We start from the raw sequence: 22,339 nt of genomic DNA on the forward strand, positions 1-22,339 counted from the left end.
AAATACATACATATTTTTAAAATATTGTGAATTTAAAGGAATGTTTAGCATTCGATTAAGCAAAGCATGGCATTTTACGCCAGCAAAATTGAACATTATTACATTAAGCACGATTTCTCTATTCACCAACTTTTTTAAATATTTATTTTTTTGTAGGTACCAACCTACTTAAAAAAATGTCAGTCTTAGACTAGACCTAGACTAATAAACTATGTATTTTTCCTTTGTTGGGACTGTTGGGTAGCACCTCTTTAATGGCATCGTAACGTCAATGCAAACGCGTATAAATTAGTTACGTCAGCGCGCCATAAAGCGTCAGTCGGTCGAGCGACCGACAATGCAACGGTCAACGTTCATCCAGATAACATTGTGTTCGAATTTCAAATTCACGGGATGGACCAATCCGGGCGCTGCGCATTCCCGCGATCCGCTAGGAACACGGCGGAATGATCGGGCAATAAATATCTACATTGCTGGAATCACGGCGCGATATCAAATACCATGGAATCTTATAATGGCTGACTTAAGGGCATATTTGGACACAGTGCAAATCCATAGATTTGTGTACATTTGTAATCAACGTAGTTATTAACCGGTCTATACATATACGCGAAATTAAAGATGTGATTATAAATAAAATAGGTTATGTGGCAAGGGATTTATTTGTATGGTGCACTAACTTCGGAAGGTGATTCAACATGACGGTAGAGTTAAAAAGATAAATAACTTTGATAAACTTGTCGAATTCATGCCTTTGCTCTTTAAAAATAGAACACTTGATTGTAACTAAAACTAATAAGAGGTTTTTAGGGTTTAGCTTGGGTTATTTTAATAATTTATGCTTATTTCTAACCTGTGAACTTAACTTTGAATGAGAAAAATGGCAATTTAATGCACCTTTTACCATCTCCCACCACAAAAATAGTTATTTCTTGTAGTGATTAAGTTTATCATAACTTTTTTCGAAAATCCATTGTATTTTTTCGCGATACAAATATATTTTTCCATAGAAGAATATTTATTTTTCCATTCAAACTATTCATCTTTTTTTAACTAAAGCTACCCTTAAACGTTGGATTTTCGAAAGAAATCATGTCTCTTTTTTACTTCTACCATCATGAACAATCACCTCTCAAAGTTTATGCACTTTACACCCGAACACACTATAGAATACTTGTGGTTAACTATCTACTATTATTTTTTCCGACCAAACCCTAACCTAAAAACATTCACACAGGTAGTGATTTGATTACCACTGGCAGAGGCGGATTTGCCCTTAGGCCTATGTAGGCCCGGGCCTAGGGCGGCCAGATATTAGGGGCGGCCAATCGTGACAAAAAAGTCACAGATGAAAACAAGAAATTACTTCCTAAGTACCTAAATATTCTACGCACGAAATAGCGATATGCAAGAGCGTGTTCACACACAGCACACAGCGCGCCCCCACGCCCCGCAGCCGCCCTCGCCACACCTATCATGCTCCGTCGCGACGCGTCGCTCGCCCGCTCGCCTATTTCCAATCCCTACCGTGATTCAGTTGCGCTAGTGACTGAACCGCGTTAGGTATTGTTATGCATAATAGCGTGTTCACACACAGAGCTATAATATGCGTGGGATGGCGTATTTCAGCATATCGCTCGCCATACTTTCCAATTTGGAATGTACGGCGAGCGATATGATGCGATATGAATGTAGGTGATGCTGTGTGGAGGGTCTTTTTAAGGAAGGGAAGGATAGAAAGTTCTGAAAAGGAAAATGTATGAGGGGTGGGTAGGAATCTGGGGATTAGTGTGTCCAGGAGTGACATACGTATGAATACATCCCTCCAACTGCGGTGCAAGGCGATAGGTCAAGATAGTCCGGCTGGAAAGGTCAAAAGGCCTCCCTCACCCAGTCTCTCTCGATCCGGCCCGCCACGCAGCAGGTGGGCAGACGTATCCGCCATCAAGACCTGGACAAATCTCACCCCATGAACCATGAATGATAATGGCAGGAAAATTAAAACGGTTTTGACCCTAGGAACTTACTGAAAAGTTTGGATACTCCTGGTCAATATGATGGGTACTGAGAAAGGGGCGGCTACATGGTCTGGGGCCTAGGGCGGCCAAGACTGCAAATCCGCCTCTGACCACTGGTTGTAATGTAACCATGGAAGTCTCCAAAATGTCACCACTTCTTGATCCGTGATAGTAAGACCTTATGTTCATTTGTATTTTATTATTTATATTGTTAAGTTGATACTTGTTTTCTTCAAAGATAAAACAGAAGGTCATCCCGATCGCGATATAATACAACTTTACACTGTGTCGCGGAGTCGTGCAACCATTCGAAATATTATACTCGTCGCACAGTCCAAGGTGATTGGACCAGAAAGGGTTAAAAATACGAAAAAATGATTTTACCTATTATTAGATGAAGAAAGACACTTAAATATTTTGTACTGGAGCGTTTTTGGCCACATTTTAGCCAATTTGCAAACGTCCGCGAGCGTCTGCTGGCCAAAATATGGCCAATTTGATTATATATTTTAAGACATTTATTGGAATTAGTTCCCGCGCGTTTGAATATTCGATCAATCACAAAGCTAACTTAGTGGTTTCACACTAACACGAGTTGACTCGAATCTCTTCTGAATTATTTATTGATGTCATTCCGCCAACCGAAATTATTGAAATATTTTTTTCTTACAAATCATTGATAAAGTGTTATATTTTTAATTAAAATTTATATCTATGATTATCAACTAGGCTACATAACCCACAGAAATCCTAATATTTAATATTGTTCAAAGTAGGTACCACGACCAGCAATTTTAACACAGAATTCTAGGATTAATAAATATACCAATTTTAAAATATTTTTTATGAATCCCAAAAATATGAGACAAATACATGTGCATTTAAAGGCTTCATGCAGTTTACATGTCTCATTACAATAATATGCTTTCAATAAATTGAAGGTTTTTCTATCGCTTGCTTGAGTAGAATACAAATAAAAAATAAATTACTAAAAAAAAAGAAAAAATGTAATCTGGAAAAAATATTAATTCTTTAACAAAAATGTATGAACGCGTAAAGGAAACAACTTTTAAAATATAGATTATCTTTGACAGTTTTACTTGATTAACTTTTTTGCTTTCTTATAAAATTATTTACAAAATAAATAAAAACCAGTTTTGTGCTTGAAACCGAACGTTTCTAGACTACGTTTATTAAGCGATTTTAATGCCTATTACCTACAATATAAGGTATACCAAGAATATACACATTTTTGGCTTGTAGCTTCCTCTTAAGACTGAAATTGATTATATAGCAGAAGTCTCCAGTGGAACTAAATTGTTATCAATCTAACTCAAACTTTGTACATCATTAATATTTAACACAATAAGCTTAATCAGATGTGTTTGTTTTTAGTTGTTTTGAAATGAATATTCCGCATACGTTTAATTATCATTAGGTGGTTTCCGGAAAACAGTATTATTTTATTTGCGGACTCATTTACAATCAAGTGCTAATATTGTATTATATTTGGTGTATTCTGTATTAGTAACGCCAACCGAAACAGGATATTCAGTCATAATAATTATATTGTGAGGTATATGTTTGTTAATCGCAAATTCAAACATAATTTAATATTACCTATTTGACAAGTCGATATAAATTATTAATTTGAGTATAACATCGCATGGTTTTAGGGCGCAAAATTATTTTATTTATAATTCAAACATAACAAAATCAATACGATATGTAAATTATTACCGCTTTTACAATAACTAAAGTAATAATAAAATATGAACTTTACAAGAGTCCCAATTGTCCTGACCCAGTGGCTGACTATTACATCTTCAGTTGTAGTCTGTTGTGAATCCAAAGGGAATAGGGAGATGAATAATAGGATGTAGGAAGGCTGGGGAGTACCTGGTTATTCAGATCTGGTCACGAAACATGGCTAAACTAATTTAAAGGAGCGTTTCGATTCTGAATGATTGTCTATCACCAAGGCGACACTGAAAGTACGTAATGCTTTGTGGTTGGTGTGGGGAGGGGAAGATGAAGATTGGGATATGCCTGGGTATTCAAACATAGTCCTAAAAACAGGTATAGCTATTTCAGGAATCGTTTCTGTTATGAATTGTGTTCTCTCAGCGTGGCCATATTGATAGTATCTTAAAAAACTAACTAACAATTCCATTTTTCGGCAGAGGATAGACCACCACAAAACTCTGTCATGGAATGCCCCTTTTGCTTAAATCACATTCACACGTCGTCTCATACATACCCCTCTGTTATATTATTATTTTTTTTATTTTTTATTAACCAATATACATAATATTTAGGTCTATAATTATGCCTAAATATTTAATATTACTTTTTTTTGAGCATTTAGGTGAATTGAAGTTGTCAGTATAATTATTACAAGAGTTATGGATACTTATATCGGAATTCATTGTTGGGTGCATTTTGTCTGATAATGTGAAAGTCATGAAATAGATTCTGTCAGAGTTTAAGGAGAGGTAGTTGTCATCCAACCATTGTTTTAAGTTGTTTATTTCTATATTCGCAGTTTGATAGGCTTCTTCCCAAGTTTTTTTTTTCTATGATTAAAACTGTGTCGTCGGCGAAAGATATGATTTTTCCATTTTTTGGTACTGTAAGCATTTTATTCACGTAAATGATAAACAGTATATATTCAATTGTATCGTCCAATCTGAGAAATAAGTAAGTCAGTAACCCGCTGTGATTATCGAAAGCGTTCTACTCATTGGGCATTATGTATATTTAAGAAGAGTGTACGTGGCTAGCGTTGTGGCTTCCTTTTTATACAAATCTACAGTTTTATTCCGAGATTACAGAAATTTCGCGCACTTAAGTTCTTCAAAACAAGAGGAAGATGAGATTTCTAAAAACCACCCTATCCCCTCTTCCCGTACCTTAAGATAATTTTGATCCTTCTTGATGACATTTTGCACACTTAATGTTCTCTCTTAATTGAGACATTTAAAACTTTATCGGAACATTATAGCCATCCTGGCATCCAAGAAATCTTCACCACCAATAAAAATATAAACATAACACCTTCCGCATTTAATCCTAGGAAACGTTTTTATTTAAATAGTATAAAATAAAGTCGTATTCCGCGTCTGTCTGTTTGTGCGCTTAGTTCACCTAAATTACGTACCGGATTTTGATAGGGTTTTTACAATAATTTAGAAATTTTCTTCAGAAAGTTAAATGTATAATACATGCATATTATGTTTATAAAAAGTAGAAAAAAAGTCGATGTTTTGTAATCAAGTCATAAAAAGATATTTTATGGCGCTTACATTGCTAACGCTGGGTCAGCCTTATGAGATAAAACAACATAATGTACTACGGACTTGTATATCTTAAAAAGGCCCACAAAAAAGTCCTGAACGGTATATGTTTATCTCATAAGGATAATTCTCATCAACGCCGGGTACACATCAGCTAATTTATAAATATAGTGTAAATGGATGCATCAACGAAACATCCACAACATGTCATCAATTCTACCAATATAATTCAATTTAAAGCTCTATTGGATTTTCATTTAGAGAGAAGAAAGGATTAACTTATTTTAAATTTAAAACAACCAAATTAATACTAAACTTATTATATTATCAGATACAAAGCACATTGCCTTGCAAATCACTTCATTAAAATCTGGAAGCAGATTCCATAGACAAACAATATGATTCTTTCCACGTAAATAGCTTGCCTCACATACTACTTCAGTCAACACCCGCCCATGTATTATGATAATAGTAATAAAATTAGACGAAAATTACTGTGAATCTATCTGATTCAGTCGAAGACTTCAGCCAGCATTTAATATTAATTATTTTCAATTTATTACATGATGATGAAGTGAAATACTTTGAAATAGGGTGATTTAAGGACTAGGCAGTCGTGGCTAGAAGTTCCGAGTTATTTTGAGTTCATCATCATAATGATTTCCCTCATACTTATTATGGTAACGACTTGAGGTCGGGGTCTCAGGGGATTACAACGATTGGGGGAAGTAACTATTGCTTAAAATATTGAGGGATGGAATATTAAAATCAAACAGATTAGGGTGGAAGTCTTTACGCATGCATTAAGGGTGGTTCCCTTGATATTATTGCAGCCGGCTTTTAATTTGGCCAACCCCTCTAGGTAAATTAATGTTATTACCACTATACTAAAAAAGCTAAAATTTATTTTCTGTAGGCTTTTAATATATTGTTTTAAGTGATGTTGAAATATATAAGTGGCACAACAAGAAATGAGTTGGTTAAAACGTACCTAGGATTGCGTGGATTGGTGCATATATATGTACATACCCCCCGACAGCATATCCTTACAAAAATCACTGTAATACAAGGGTATACTATCATAGAATTTAAATATTTCAAAAGTTTTACAGTTACTCGTAAATTTTTATTTTTGTAAAAAAATCTACCCTTAAAGACTGGCTCTTAACTACTGTGAATTTTTAAAATTTCTTTTTAAACTATTTATTAATAATTGAGGATTGAACTTTCCTCCCCAATAAATGAAATCAATTATGCTAACACCCAAGCCAAATTCTAAGTGGATAATACCGACATTTATTTCGTATATTAAATGCTGTATATTTTTATTTATTAAAAATAATGTCAGTTACAAATTTCAGAAAAATACGTTTGTGTGAATGCCACTTAAAGTTGATAGAATGCATTACCATCGACAACGAGCCTACCTGTCGAGTTTCAGCTCGATTGGATGTAGAGAAGTGTGTTAATTTTCAATTTTATGATTCCACTTTATTCAATCAAAAAAACAAATCGAAATTCAAATGAGTTTTTATTTTATTTACAAAGAAATTATCTTTGCTGATGTCGAATAACAAGTTTGAAACATGCTGTACGCAAGCAATGCATCTACGTGATCATGGTGACTACAAATTATAAAAAGGATGTAAGTAAGACCAGTAAGTGGCTGAGTTGGCATCGCGTTTGGGCCCCACCCAGGCGTAGTGTATTCAATTCCTCGGCTAGCTAAGTCTCCAACATCAACATTTCTCGCTTACTGTGATGGTAGTAGGAGATTTTCAAATATTTGCAGGTTATTTGTAAGCCGAGAATGTTTGTTTTTCTGTAGAAAAATAATAAAAAATAAAAAAGCCGGTACCTCTACAGAAAACTTCAATGTTTTTTTTAATCTTACATAAAAATCTAAAAGATTTAGATCGACTATCTTTTGTTCGAAGAACTTACTAAATACCTTTAAACTAACCCGCCTGTTCGCTTTTCTAGTAGCTACAACTTAATAAAAGTAAACCAGATAATAACGCCGGTAAAAAAGGACATAGCACCCCAAATTTAGGCCATTTCAAATAACAAGTTAAGCCCCTTTCATGTCTGCTATCTTCAAACAAAAATTCAGGGAATATTTTCAATTATTTGCCACTGTGGGTACTTGCCCACAGAACTATTTAATTAATTGGACCAGTTCGGTGCGTTAAATTCGTAAATTTGTGTTGTTTGGCCCTTTCAGACTCTGTAGGTACTCTGAATAAGTGCAGAAAGGGAAGGGTACATTAAATATTTCATTTACCCTGTTCATTGAAGTAAAACTGTATCTTAATTAAGTCTATTGATTGCAAACATTATTAGCTAATTAAAAAAAATGAATAAAATATTATTATTCATACTGGCACAGAACTTATCACCTGAAAAGGAAGTAAGCTGGTTCTCGCTGTGAGAATATAACTCAATTCGTCCGACCTTAGCCGAACGTTTTAGCCCGTCGTTCCATGGGTCGGTAAGTAGTGGACATAAACCGAATGCTTCAAGACCCTGCGCAGACTTATGACGCCGTTCTATTTGTATGAATAAAATTAACTTTAAATTAAGTAAAATTCAAATGATTATCCACCTCATAAAAAATAAGAATAAGACAATCTACTTATTTAACAAAATTAACATTTTCCCGTTTCTTGCCAAGTATCTCCTATGAACAAAAGCATTGATTGTTCGTGTATCATAAGTTAACGAACCCTGTTCTGGGCAAACATAACTCCGCCGTTTTTTATATATAATTTTTCTTGGAATTCGCATCGGTTCGTGTTTATTAAGTACTCATATTAATTAGTGATAAATAGCCAAGGGTCCGTGCATGAAATGACGAGAATATCACGTAACATATGGAATATCACAATAACGCAACCATTCATACTTCTAGCAGCATTGTATTATAGCAAATATTCCATGTCATGTAAACGTTCTAATTTGATACGAATATGTTAATGATACAGTTGAAATACGAATACATAATAAGATAAGATTAGAATTTTTCTCGTGTTAATAGTAACACAACAGTACATATCATATTATTACCACAATCTTAAGTGTAACTAGAGTGAGTTTTAAAAATGAATAATGATTTAAGGCGATACCATACGTAGTAATGCAAAATCATGTGTTTTTGGTTTGAAAATTTGGTAGCCTAGATATGTTTCAGATACTTTAATTAAATATTGCGAGTAGAATACATCTTGGCCTTTGAAACAATCGAGTATTTTTTAGATAAATCTTTTTAACCAAGCCCAGAAAAAAATAATGTATAAGGCCTATGAAAATTGCTTTAAAGTTCAAAATCTCCCACTTACGAACCCATTTTCGGTTATGATTTTATTGTATAGTGTGGAAAATTAAGTTATTTATAAAATAATCGAAAAAAAAAAAATTTATGCCTGAACAATCCACAAAATAAAATAAAAGGCACTTTTTGGGCATGTTTTTTTCTTGCATAAATCAAAATAGGCGGATGGTGTTATGTGGGAATTTAAACCTTATCGCCATCTACGTAAGGGTTGTTATTGATAGCGGCTCAATTTAAAATATTACACGACGTAGTGCATCGCCTTAATAACTTTGTTGTTGTTGTCTTGTAATTTTTAATTTTTTTACATTAGTCCAGAGATCCCTAAGGGCCTCATTTTAGGGGATAATGTGTGGAGGGTCTTTTTAGAGAAAGAAGGAAATGAAGTTCTGGGAAGGAAAATAACGTATGAGGGGTGGGTAGGAACCTGAGGGTCAATGTGTCCAGGAGTGACGGACGTATGAATCCATCCCTCCCACCGCAATGCAAGGCGATGGGTCGATAGAGAGTCCGGCTGGAGAAGTCAAAAAGTCTCCCTCAACCAGTCTCTCCCGATCCGACCCGCCACGTAGTAAGTGGGCAAACGTATCCGTCGCCAAAACCTAGACTAACCTCACCCCATGAACACGGGCACCCCTGCCATTTCAACAAACGTAGCGAACCACTTGGTGTGACCTTTGGCGGGAGTGTTGGTTATGCAATAAATGGCTCCGGGTCGGCGGTACCCATACCGGCCTCCCAAATCGAAAACACTTTTCTTTTTCTTTTAATACTTTAGATGACCAGTTCTCCACCGACTTTTATACCAAATTTCTGATAAACTCTTCCATATCTCGAAACAGCACCTGTTGCGTCGTAGAAAGGTTTGTCATTTTAAATTTCTTTGTGTTTTTCTTGAGCCCTTTTTTTCTCATCGTTCTTTGTCTTGTTGTTGACTCCTGTTGTCTCGAAGTTGTTTTGTGGTTGTCATGTAATTCTCTCGCCTTTGTCGCTTTGTCGTTTTGTTGTTATATCAGCGTTGTCTCGTTGTTTTTTTGTTGTCATCTCGTTGTTGTCTCGTTGTAGGCTCGCAGCTGTCGCCACGTTGTTGCCTAGGCGTCGCGTCGTCTCAATTTAAAATAGTTCTAATTTGTTTTTAAACATTCGACACTATTGCTGTGCCCAAATATATACATTTGTGTTCTTTAAAATTATTTTCCTGTAACATGGAGAAAAAAAGATCACTTAAATGAATTAAATTGATAAAGTAACAACATGACTCATGCAGGCTACCACTAGATAATTCAATTATTTCACTATCGTTTTAGAATGAATTAATTGAGTAAAAAAAAAAATTAATTACATTTAGAATTTCTTAAATCTATAGTATAGTTTTCATAGAGAACTAATGTTTTATAAACCACTACTGTAGAATGCACAAACTAATGCTGCTTACCCTTTAATCTTAAATTTGTAAATAAAGTCCAGCATTTGTCCTGCAATAAATAAACTGCACGGTCGTAAATTTGACAATTCAACACGTGGCGGAGGTTAATCCAGATAAATGTTTGTCTTAAATTTAAGTGTACCGACTTAAAGTAAATCCTGTGGGTTGTTGTGTTGGTGAAACAAAGAGTGTGAATTTGAGCATCATTTTGTTTGGCAAGAATGGCCGTTAACTATTAGGATATAGTTTCTTAACTCTATTTACTGCTAAATACACTCAAATTATCGAAGCATAAATAAACCACTCACCATATCTATCTTCGGGCTTTTTGTATGAAACAAGTTGGTCCTAAAAACATAGATATGCCAATACAAAGACAGTAAATTTCTCATTCGGAGCCCACTTATTATACACCAATGAAACACTTTTAAAGTTTATTCCATGGATATTCAGAGTTTTTCATTGGTGGATAATTTTAGGCAATCATATGACGTCACAATGTTTCAGTTCTAATTTTCGATCGAAATTTTACCCTCCCGTATTGAAGTAATAACTCGTTTAATAACTCATTTAAGTTAATTGAACAACTATTTTTACATGTACAAAATAGATTGATAGGTTCTTTATTTGGGTTTTTTTAAATAATCTATGCTTATTTAGATTGAATCATAATCTTTCGGCAAACGTCATTACATATGAACAAAATCGAGAATGGCAGTAAAAGAAAAAAAAAATCAACACATAAAAAACAATTTTTTTACGAAAATACGTCCATTTTTAATTTTCGATCCAAAATGTTAAAAGTTCAATTTTAAAGATTTTTTTATTTTGGTTGATGTGGATTGGACCTTCCTTTCGAGGGAATGGCTCTTAATCTGCTTTCAACCTTTAAAACTTATTTTAAAAATCAACATATATATAAACAGAGATATTTTTTTGAGGATTGTACCTTCCTTCCCAGGAACTGAAGTCAACCACGCTAACAACCTTGCAAAATTCCGATCGGATAAGGCCAACATTTATTTCGTATCTAATAACTGCTGTAATGTCAGCCGATTTCAGATAAATGCATCTATGTGCGCTTGTGTAGACGCGGTTGCCACTAAAATTTAATTTATTTTTGATATAAATTGTCATTGACAACGAGTCTACCTGTCGAGTTTCAGCTTGATCGGACGTCGAGAAGTGGGTTAATTTCCGCGTCTAAGTATTGCATTAATTAAATACCGAAAAAAAAATCTAATTAATGTATTTAAAAATTGAACTTTTACCATCTCGTTGTTTCTTGGAATAATTAAGTTGAAACAAAGTGTTTTTTAAATAAGTTGTGCAAAAACTTTACAGCTCTTAGTTTAACTCATCGGCGTACAAATTTTTATTTGTTACCTCATCTGCGCATATTCGGGAAGAATTCTTACTGTGCAGTATTGCATACTATAATAATAATAATAATAACTTAAATAAAAAAAATAAATACCTCTATTAACGTACTCATTGGCATAATTAAATGGTCTAATACAGATTTAGAAAACTTATAAAGATTAATTAGAACTACGCTAGCAAAATGTAATTGCCATCATCGAAATTCAGCTATATAACGAGTTAATTTACCTAGAAATTTAGGAGGTAGAGGTATAGTCAAAATAACTTCTTTGAAACATAATCAGGTAGATGTGCTAAGAACTTTTTTCCATAGGAAAGCTCATAGCTCAGAAATGCACAAAATAATTTGCAAGGCAGATAGAAATATTACACCTTTAAATTTATACAATGAGAATGCTAACATTTTTATAAATCCCAACCAGGAATTATTAGATTCCTGGTCAAATAAAATTTTACACGCAAAACACTTCAATTATCTTAACCAAACGTATGTTGACAAATTATCGTCAAACAAATGGTTGAGTTTCGGAGAGTTGAGCGCAGAAATAGAAGGATTTTTGCTTGCCATTCAGGATAGAGTCATTAATACTAAAAATTATAGAAAGCATATATTCAAAGATACAAATCAAATAGATGATTTGTGTAGAAAATGTTTAGCTTTTCCGGAAACTATCGAACATATTATATCGGGATGTTCTATATTAGCACCGTCCGAGTATACATTTAGGCACAATAAAGTTTTAAAAATAATTCACCAAAATTTTGTAATTAAACTTAACTTGATTGACTGCCGTAATATAATACAATATTATGAATACGAACCAAATTCATTTTTTGAAAACGAATTTAATAAAATATATTATGATAAAACTATACTAACAGACCGAACGATTAGTCATAATAGACCCGATATAGTTTTACATGACAAAATTTAACAAAAATAACTGAAAAAATATCATTGATGTCGCTATTCCAAATTCCTGTAATATTCAAAAATCTGTTAATGAAAAATTACGAAAATACACAGATTTAGGAAACGAAATAAAAAGAATTTGGCATTCTCAGAACATAAAAATATTACTATTCGTTATTTCGGCTACTGGCATTATACCTAGCTCTCTCATTAAAAATTTAGGCGTATTAGATCTATCAAAAAATGTATATATAAAGATGCAAAAGTCGGTCATTTTGAATACATGTAGGATAACGAAAGATTTTTAAAATATTTATGTTGAGGGATCAGTAGGATTTATAGGCCCTGTTAGAAGTTCTACCGAGCCGAACCCTCTGATATGAAAATATCTGGAGTCGTTGAATTTTTTTTCCCATTTAACCTCTGGTGAGTTGACGTGTTGTTGTTCTTTTTTTTTAATTTTATTTTTTATTTTTTTTATTTTTATTAGGAACATTAACAGGTTTATAACATAACATGCATAGAGAGAGAGAAAAAATAAGTAAAAGAATTAGGTTACAACCCAATAACCAATGTTCACATCATGCAATAAAGATAAAGAAGGTTAAAAAGCAATAAACAAACAAAGCAAACAAAGAAAGGTTAAAAAATATTTTAAAAATATTTCTTGTATTGTTTTGTATTTATTTTACTTATATGATGCACTTGCATAGTGTTGATTGACTAGATGATCATTTGTGGAAGGGTTTAGTTTTTCCTATGGGGAAGATTTAAACCGGACAATAAAATCGGAAAAAAAAATTCAGCTGGACAGAGCGGTGTGTACAATGCTCTGCCTGCCATAAAAGTTTACATTTAAGTTAATACATAAAAATAAAATCAATAAAGAAATAAATAAAAATAATAATAATAAAAAATGAATACATTGATGAGCACATTAGGACTTTATGGTGGCTTGAGTGAAATTCTCCATCTCTGGTGTAGAGGCGCTCCCTGCCACTGGGCAACGGCCTGGACAAGAGTGTTGTCCGATCTCTGGTAGCGCTGACTCGTCCCGGCTATTCTGTGGCGCATAAAAGCTGCAAACCCATGCACCCTTCCTTCGGTGAACATCTGTGAGGCGCTGCATCGCCAGGGGAGGCCAAATAGGGCTTTGTATGCGTGGTTGTACTTACTCGGAGTGTGTTCATGACGCCTTGTGTGTATGTCGTCCATAGCTCGCTGGTGTAGAAGCTTATTTATTTATTTATTATTTATTACCCCAAATATTGTTATTACTACCCAAGTCTGTTGGATAAGTTTTAATCGCCCCAATGGAGCGGGCTATATACCGATGCAAAAAAAGTGCAGCCTTTTAATCTTTGCGGCGGGTATGCCGATGGATTAAAGAAAATAATTAATTTACTAATAATTATTATGTTTTCTTTTAATAATATACTCGCCTAAAATGAGTTGATACTGAACAGATGTTTCGATCAGTGAATTGCTTTCTGAAAGATTAATCGAGATCTCTGTGTTTATTTATGTCATGTTTGTTGTATCACGGACTCAGCGGGGTCAAAGATCTGAAAACGTATCTGGTTAGAATCAGCCTTGCGGAATTTAGCGACTCTCAGAATTCCGGTTCCTAAGTTGAAAAGAACTTTCAAAGAAACTTCACTGAGAGGGCATAAACAAATGTGTTGTAAAGTTAAAAACGATTTTTTCTTTTTAGAATACCTCAAAGCGAATGTTTGACGAACGGATAAAGTTACTTTTCTTATTTGACTAGAGTTTAATGAAGTTTATTACAGTTCTGATTATTTCCGATATCATAATATACTTACACACATTCCAAAAGCAATCCAGTACATCGTACGTCATACAAGCCATAACGAAAAAGAAAAGTCACTGAACATACAAAAATTTAACATTTAACCGAAGAGAACGCAAATATACAAACAATCTAATCTTAATAGAAATTTATTTACATGAATTTAAATGTATACAGATACGGACTTTATTAAGTTATCTCTTCTATAATCTAAATCCAAATTGGTAGACTTGCCCTAGCACGACAAACCACCTGACCATATTTTAAAGGTGCAGCGAGACTTTTCTACGCAGGATCTTATCAAACGAACCAGACTTACAATCATTCACACAGTGACAGACCCACAACTGATCGTTTATAGCTTATCTGAATTCACGACACAATCCGTACCAATTTTGAAAATGTCACTTAAATTATTTTTAAAAAATCTTACCATTCATAAAGTTTCGGTTGCCTCCTTATTGTACCTTTTTAAAATGTCTGCTCAGAAGATTCTCATTTCTGAGCACAAACTGCCTCCTGTTTTATATTATGTTTAAGTTTTAATATTATTGTTTTGTCCTGTCCTGCTGTTATTGTTATTCTAAGTGTTGTCATCACTTTGTATAAACAGTATATTTAGTGTTATAATATTAGATCTGTATTGGGTAAGGCACACAGTAGGAATAATTTTAAGAACATGACCACTAATAATACTAAATTACCGTTTTTAAGTTTGTTATAGTAAAGCACACTTGAAGTTAAATGCCATGTTATTGTTATAATTATTATTATTAAATTCAAAAAAATCCAAGTTCATTTAACCAGAGTGTTACAATCATTTACAGATTGACAGACCATATTCAAATACTTTCATGTTTTTGTGATTCTTGTTACGAGATAGTAGATACTAATTGGTCTCACATACAGAGAGCTTTTAGCGTCTACCCTCTGAAAGTAAAGAAACATAGGTAACACCTAACGAAGTCAACATTCATTCATCCTATTTGTCTAAAGCACATACAACGCCAATAATAGGTTTTATACGTGTTCACTTTCTTTTGCACTTACGAGATATATTCAATATTATTTGTTTAAAAATGTCCTAATAATTCACTGCTCTGTTAAGTCTCATTACATAATCAATTACGTTTGATTTATTTACTGTAAACAACTGCTCGAAGCCTAAATTAGCGTGGCGATAAATAAATCTTTTCAATTTAAACTGGTTAGCGAGATATGCATGCGAAACACTACAATGAGGAGTTATTAAGGAGCGCAAATTTATTGCAGTCAGTATTCGTGGTATTAAGATTAATTTCCCAACGTCAAAAGGAATTAAATACAACATCAATTCACTACCACAAAATAAATACAAACCGATTAAAAGAAATATTTCTGAATCTTCTGAATTGATCAAAAATATATACAACTAACTATACAGAAAAATACAGGATTTTAAGAGAAAATTATGCCTAAAATTATTATGACTCCTAGGCCCAGAAAATCTAATTATCTTGATTATCTTTTCAACAATTGATGAATAAAAATGCCTCAGGGTCTATGTGATCTTTGGGGATACTGTGTGGAGGGTCTTTTTAAGAAATGGAAGGAGCAAAAGTTCTGAGATGGAAAATAGTTTTATTCATCAATTTTATCAATCAATCTGGGGGCAAAGGATCAATAAATTCAAAACAAAAATGTTAGTTTCTTTTCTACCATCACGTAGAAGCACCTCCCGAAGTTAGCGCACTTTACCCCCAAACACCTTGTATTATATGATATATTATAAATCTTGGTTTTCCAAATAAAATAAGCAACTACCCACTTTTTTGCATTTACTCCACACAAGAGGCTCTGAGAAAAATAATTTGCCTCTTTCAATCCAATTCGCACACAAAAGCTGGTAGCAAAGCCAGTCTTACGAAGACAGATCTCAATTAAAATATTTATAGTATTTCTAGAATAACATAAAAACAGCTTATGATTTATATCACAGTGACAATAAAATTAATACTTTTGATTATATCGCTGGCTAGAATACAAAAGCAAACTGCAAGTACATAATTATAGTAAAATCTATAAAATGTGCAAAATGGGTACCCAAAACCATTTGAAATGCAAAATGGAAATGGGTCAAAACTTTTCCATTTGTAAATGCAAAATGCAAAATGGTTTTTAGAAAAGCATTTCAAATGCAAAATACCTATTTTCAAAATGCATTGAAAATGCAAAATGGTTTCTCAGGTCAAACAATTAAAATAATTATGGAATTTTTAAACAGTTTTGTCATTTAATAATGGACATCAATGTAAAACAAACATATTACATGATGGTAAATCCAAAAACATGGTGTTTCATGTGACTACAGATTATGAAACCAAAAAAAAATTGCGCGAGACTAATGTTACCAACGTAAAAACATAGAAACTGCTATCTAACATTTAATATTACAGCGTCATGGCCATGTTCAGTATTTTAATCAGTATTTTTTGTAATGGTATCACTCAATTGCCAGGGCTCCTACCAGGGAGCAACTTGACAAATGTAAATTATCTCTCATAGCGAGGTTGAGGACCAACTGATATTTGGGGCTTATGAAAAAAAGATGAGTGGAGATAGTAGGAAGAATGTTGCAAAAAAGCATTTAAAATGGAAAATGCATTGAGAAAAGCATTTAAAATGCAAAATGCAAAATGGTTTTAAGAAAAGTATTTAAAATGCAAAATGGAAAATACCCATTTTGCATTTTGCATTTCCATGTGAAATGGATTTATTTGAAATAAAGCACCTCTCTGGACACTATGTATAAAAAACCTGACGTCGCCGGATAATTGATATGTATCGAAAACTGGAAATGCGTGGGTACGTGTTTATATTTTTTTGTTGAAATTAACTCTAAACAGAAGGCCCTGATGAACATAATTTTGCCCAAGACCTGTGTCATCTTTGGGGAAGCTGTGTGTAGGGTCTTTATGAAGAGAGGAAAGCGTAAACACAAGTTTTGAAGAGACCCATGTTGTATTAGAAAGGAAACGCAGAGGCCTGCAAATGTCATCTGATAAATAATGACAATGGATTTTCTGTCAAGTTAAAGATACCTACATGCTGTTAATAAAGAGTTCAATGTATCTATCCCTATTGAATTTCCAGTTGAATAGTTTTTCAATCGTTCTATAGAAAATGACTAATGATTTCCTTTATGGGTTTATCTTGTATAGATTTTAGATTCAACTGAGAATTCGTCTATTTTGAACTTGTCGCCATTTGAAACCAACCGAGTTAGTGACCTGGCTGATATTTTTTCTATTAATCATGTAGACAGAAGTTATATGTTATACCCAGTGGCGTGGCGATCGCATTACCGCCCGGGGCTTGGGCTAAAATGCACAAAAATAAGGTAAGATAAATGCAGTTTTTATTCAAAATGATATTTGATCCCAAGACTTACATTGACGCAATTGACATATAATATATTTTGCACGATTTTCCTGAATGGAATTTTAAGAGTGTGACGTCATTTCTTAGGTGAGATGGCCTATGTGATCGAATGGAAGATACTCTCAGCATCCCTCTGATAGTAAAATACCACCATTTGGAAATAAAACGTTGCTTGAAATGGATTTAGCCATGTTTGGTGACCAGATCTGAATAGCCACTTTACCACTTTTCTCTTCCTGTCATCTTCCCCCCCCCACTACCTCAATCCTCACAAAATACCACAATTGGGGATGCCATAGTCCCACTCGCTTCAATCGTTTGGGAAAAGTTAGCACTCTCATAAGGTATTCACATTAAAAAAATTTAGAGCTTTTAAAAGGGAAAAAATAAGACACGACGCCATATTGTTAATTAAATATTCTCAAAATTGGTAAATAATAAATAAAAAAAGTTAGATACACATGTCTTATCAAGAGTTTTCATAGAATACATACAATGAATTCGACCTGTACCTACTAGCGATGTGTAGGTTCAGCCGGATTGAGTCCTTGAGCCCGAGTCCTTTGCGGGAAGCGGGTCCTACTCCCACTCCTTTTCGTAATCAACCACTCCCAGAGAACTCGGTCTGGGACTCGGACCCGAATGCCTCCAATCAACGACTCGCAGAGAACCCGGACCCGAGAATGCCTCTAAGGACTTGGACTCGGACCCGATTTATCGCAATTCTTTGATGTTTTATATTTTTATTGTAGCCCCTCATATTTGTAGGCGCTAGGTACCTACTGTAAGTAAAAATTATTGTTTTATTTTAAAGTTTTATTTTAATTATCGTTCACTATTTTTATTTTTTGTGTTATTAAAAATACAAATTTCAGTGGTGTCTGTCTGTGTATCCGTAACTCTGGTTCAATGAACTCTAGAATATGGATTTGCTTTGATTTTAAAAATTGGAACTGATTGTCAACTGGTATTGGAAAGATTCAGACAAGCGATAAATTAGGTACCAAGATTATTTTATTCAATAATTGTTTATTTAAAATGGCTATCTTTTATTAAAATTTTTTAGCAATGTCGTAATAGTGTTCATTCGAAAGGCAAATTTCTGGCAAATGTTTATTTTTAATGATCCTGAGACATATATATGTATATATTTGTGAAACCAAAAGGAAAAATATACAAATCAAGTATATAATATACACAAATCCTACAATAATATATTGAACAAAGTGTGTATGTATTGTAAAAGTTAAAAAAAATGGACTGGAATAAATAGATAAATAGTTAAAATTTTAATAGTTCAATGCTGTACCTAACTACTTCCTGACTTTGTTTTTAAAACATCTCGCCTTTACTGAGTTTCATTTGATAGAGGCTTCGACCAAGTACCTTTATCTATATCGATGGACAGAGATTATGAAAACGACAAATTCTCAACGACAACCGAAATTTATGTTACTACATTTGATTTATTACTGCTTACGCGTGTGCTAAAATTATCATCTGGAACTTGGAACCTAATACTACATCCGTTACGGCCTCGCATTAGCCGTAGCCCAATCAGCTGGAACACGACAAGACACGAATGGATTTCGTTGAACTTCGCCAAAATGTAAACTGCACAACTCGCGACTCGGGCGCGATGGGTGACGGGATTGACTCCGTGTTCTCGTGTGGGTCCGAGTTCTTGTGCGGGTCCTGCTACGGGTCCGAGTTCTTTCGCGGGTTCTATCCGAGTCCGAGTGCCGAGTCCTTGGCCGGACCCGTGCGTCCCGGTAGTCGCCCAGTACCCAGTCCGCACCCAAGAACTCGGACCCGGGACCCACTCCAAGAACTCGAGTTCTTTTAAAAGGAAGCAGTCCTCGGATGCCTCCGGAAAAATGCAGAACTCACCCACCTCTAGTACCTACACTACACACAGGGCCGGACCTGAGCTCAACGACGCCTGTATTGCTTCTTGGCACCTGGGCAAGACGGCGCCCGTAGCGGACTGCCCCAATTGCGCCTGCACAGGGCCGGCCTACAAACTCTTTGAAAGCTGATACCTAACTTCATTCTAATATTTTCAAAAATGTTTTCAACAGTGCAACAGATGATAATAATTTAGAGGGAGAAAAATGAGAATACCTAGTACATTCCTTATATATCGAAACACGTTTTCACTCACCTGCATTTGTCATTATACAATGACGAAATTCTAAAATATTAGAACTTTTATGAACAAGTGTTTTACTGAAAGTTTATTAGGAAACCTATCAATTCATTCGTTAAAGGCCTGCAATCACGTTTTTAACTTGCTTAGAATTATTTGAAGAGATATTTTATATGAGTATTTATTTATTATTTTGTTTTTTTTTTCATTTAATATAAATCTACTTTAATAACACTATAATAAAGTTCTGAAAGTATTTTGGTTTTTCTTATTATTACAGCTGTTTCAGCTTTCGCCTTTTTTCAAATAGTTTGAAAATGGTCTTGAAAGCCGAAACAGCTGTTACAATAATAAAAACCAAAATACTTGCAGAACTTAATATTAATATTAAATTTGAATTAAATTAAATGGAGTTCTACGAATCTATGTTTTCTCCTTGGGGGTTTCAGCTCAAAGTCTTCCGCGGACTTTTTGCGACGTCACTGGTCAAAACACAAGCTTGAAAAACATTATCAACATGTTTCTTTTTCTAGTAAGTAGGCGGACATTAGTCGGGATTTTTACAAGTTGCGTGTCTGCCAATTACTCTACAACTTACGATATGTTGTTTGAAATATTACAGAAAGCCGTGTATCTACAAGTAGTTCTGGCAAATTGGAGGAGACTGCGAATTACGAGCGGATTATATTATGTTTATTACGGAGAATATAAACATAAATCTCTGTCTTCGCTAATTCGGTAGTGCGTATGTTTTACAGATAAGATAAACAGAGCAAAAAATGTTTATAATTATGAAGTCTGGATAACGTGGGACTGAGATTTATTTTGAACATGGTAGGTAACTACTATTTCGAGGAATTTTGATTTATTGTGCGAACATGGAACAAAGAGGAAGATGCGATCATTTTTTTATTTCTAGAGACATAACATGAGCAATTTGGTAATGTAGACGTGATTGTGTTTTGTTGTTGAGTTTGGCAGTCAGTAAGGGGGAAATTACATCGCTTATACTGACATCTGTGAAAGAATAAAATGATTATTTATATTTTAACAATACTTACACAAAAATTTAATTTGGTTTGAATCTTAACTTTATTTTCTAAAAAAAAGCATTAATATTTATTTGTGAGGTATGTTATTATAGCCTTCTTGTAACTGAATTCCGAGCAGTTGAACCTACCTAGGTACAAGCAAGTATCTAAACGGTTCAATCCTGATATTGTTGATTAAAAAGAATTTTGGATCGAATATTTCTAGTTGGTTAGAAGGTAGTTAAAAGGCTAAGTAAATCAGGGGTGTCTATAATACATATTAAATCTCTCTATTTTACAGGCATATTGAAAAATCTTGCCAATTGGCAAAAACGAATACTACATCTAATCGAATTCCATTTTCTAATACACAGATTGCAGAATTTAGAAATATACAATGGTTAGAAATACCGCGTCTGTTGTATGAGTATTTTTATGCATAATGTTCTGGGGAACTAGTTTTCACCGAAGTTCTTGGGTGCACAGTCGAGAGTCGAGGGATAATTTTTTTCATGAGAAAGGGTCGTTTTTACGACTCGTTCAGACCTCGCATAAATATGCCTCGCGTAGCCACACTTCGCCGGACTCCGCTTCTCTTCGATAATGCTTGGTTTAAGTAAGACGATAGTAGCATACGAACACAATAACCCCAAGATTTTTCATCGCGCAATGTTTCTGCGAGACTTATCGCAAATAATATAAAAATGACTTCGGACAAAAATAAACTAGAGGTAAACTTTAAAAAGCATAAATACATTTTACAACCTAACAACGGTTGCTCGGACGATAGTGTCAGTCATTACAGTGATTAAACGATGGAAGGGGTGTACCAAGACATAGGTCTGAGAAATTCTATCTCTCCAACTTACATACACTTTGAGGTGGCGTATATATTGGGTAAGGTAAGCTAGTGCTACTTGACGTAAAGAATGATAACTATCCGGCGTCTTCTGGTTTCGAACGTGTAGTATAGGATAACTCAGTGATTCCCAAAGTGGGCGGAACAGTAACTAGAACTTTGAACCTAGCAGGGTTATCAATAAGTTTAGGAATATATAATATATAATATATATATTATGTTTGTCGTAGAAAAGGTGCGAATCGCTGACCGCACAAATTATTTTAAAGAGTTTTTTTACCACTTTATCGTGCTTTCTTCTTATGCCAGGATGTTACATTGTTAAAGTATGATTTAATATTTAGCAAAAATAGTATTTAACGGAAATATTATTTTTTTAACTATGTTATTTCATAAAATGGTTATTTGCAACTCTTAAGAACATTTAGTTTCAGAGAATTTGACCATTATTGACCAGTTGTTTCACAATAACTGAAATATTAACAAAACCTGAAAAGATCGTTCACAGAACTTGAAAATCAACTTTGAATTTTGATGAATTTTTTAAATACTGTGAATCAACTGGACCGGTTTACAAAATTTGAACAATTCATCATATTTAAAAGTTAATATTCAAGTTCTGTTATTGTCGAAGTATTGTAAAACAGTCAACCCATGATAATAACAGAGCTTGAATAGAATTTTTTTCTGAACTTGAATT

The sequence above is a fragment of the Hesperophylax consimilis genome, chromosome 5 (genome assembly GCF_061612785.1).
Source record: "Hesperophylax consimilis isolate HC1 chromosome 5, BYU_Hcon_1.0, whole genome shotgun sequence".
Taxonomy (NCBI): Eukaryota; Metazoa; Arthropoda; class Insecta; order Trichoptera; family Limnephilidae; genus Hesperophylax; species Hesperophylax consimilis.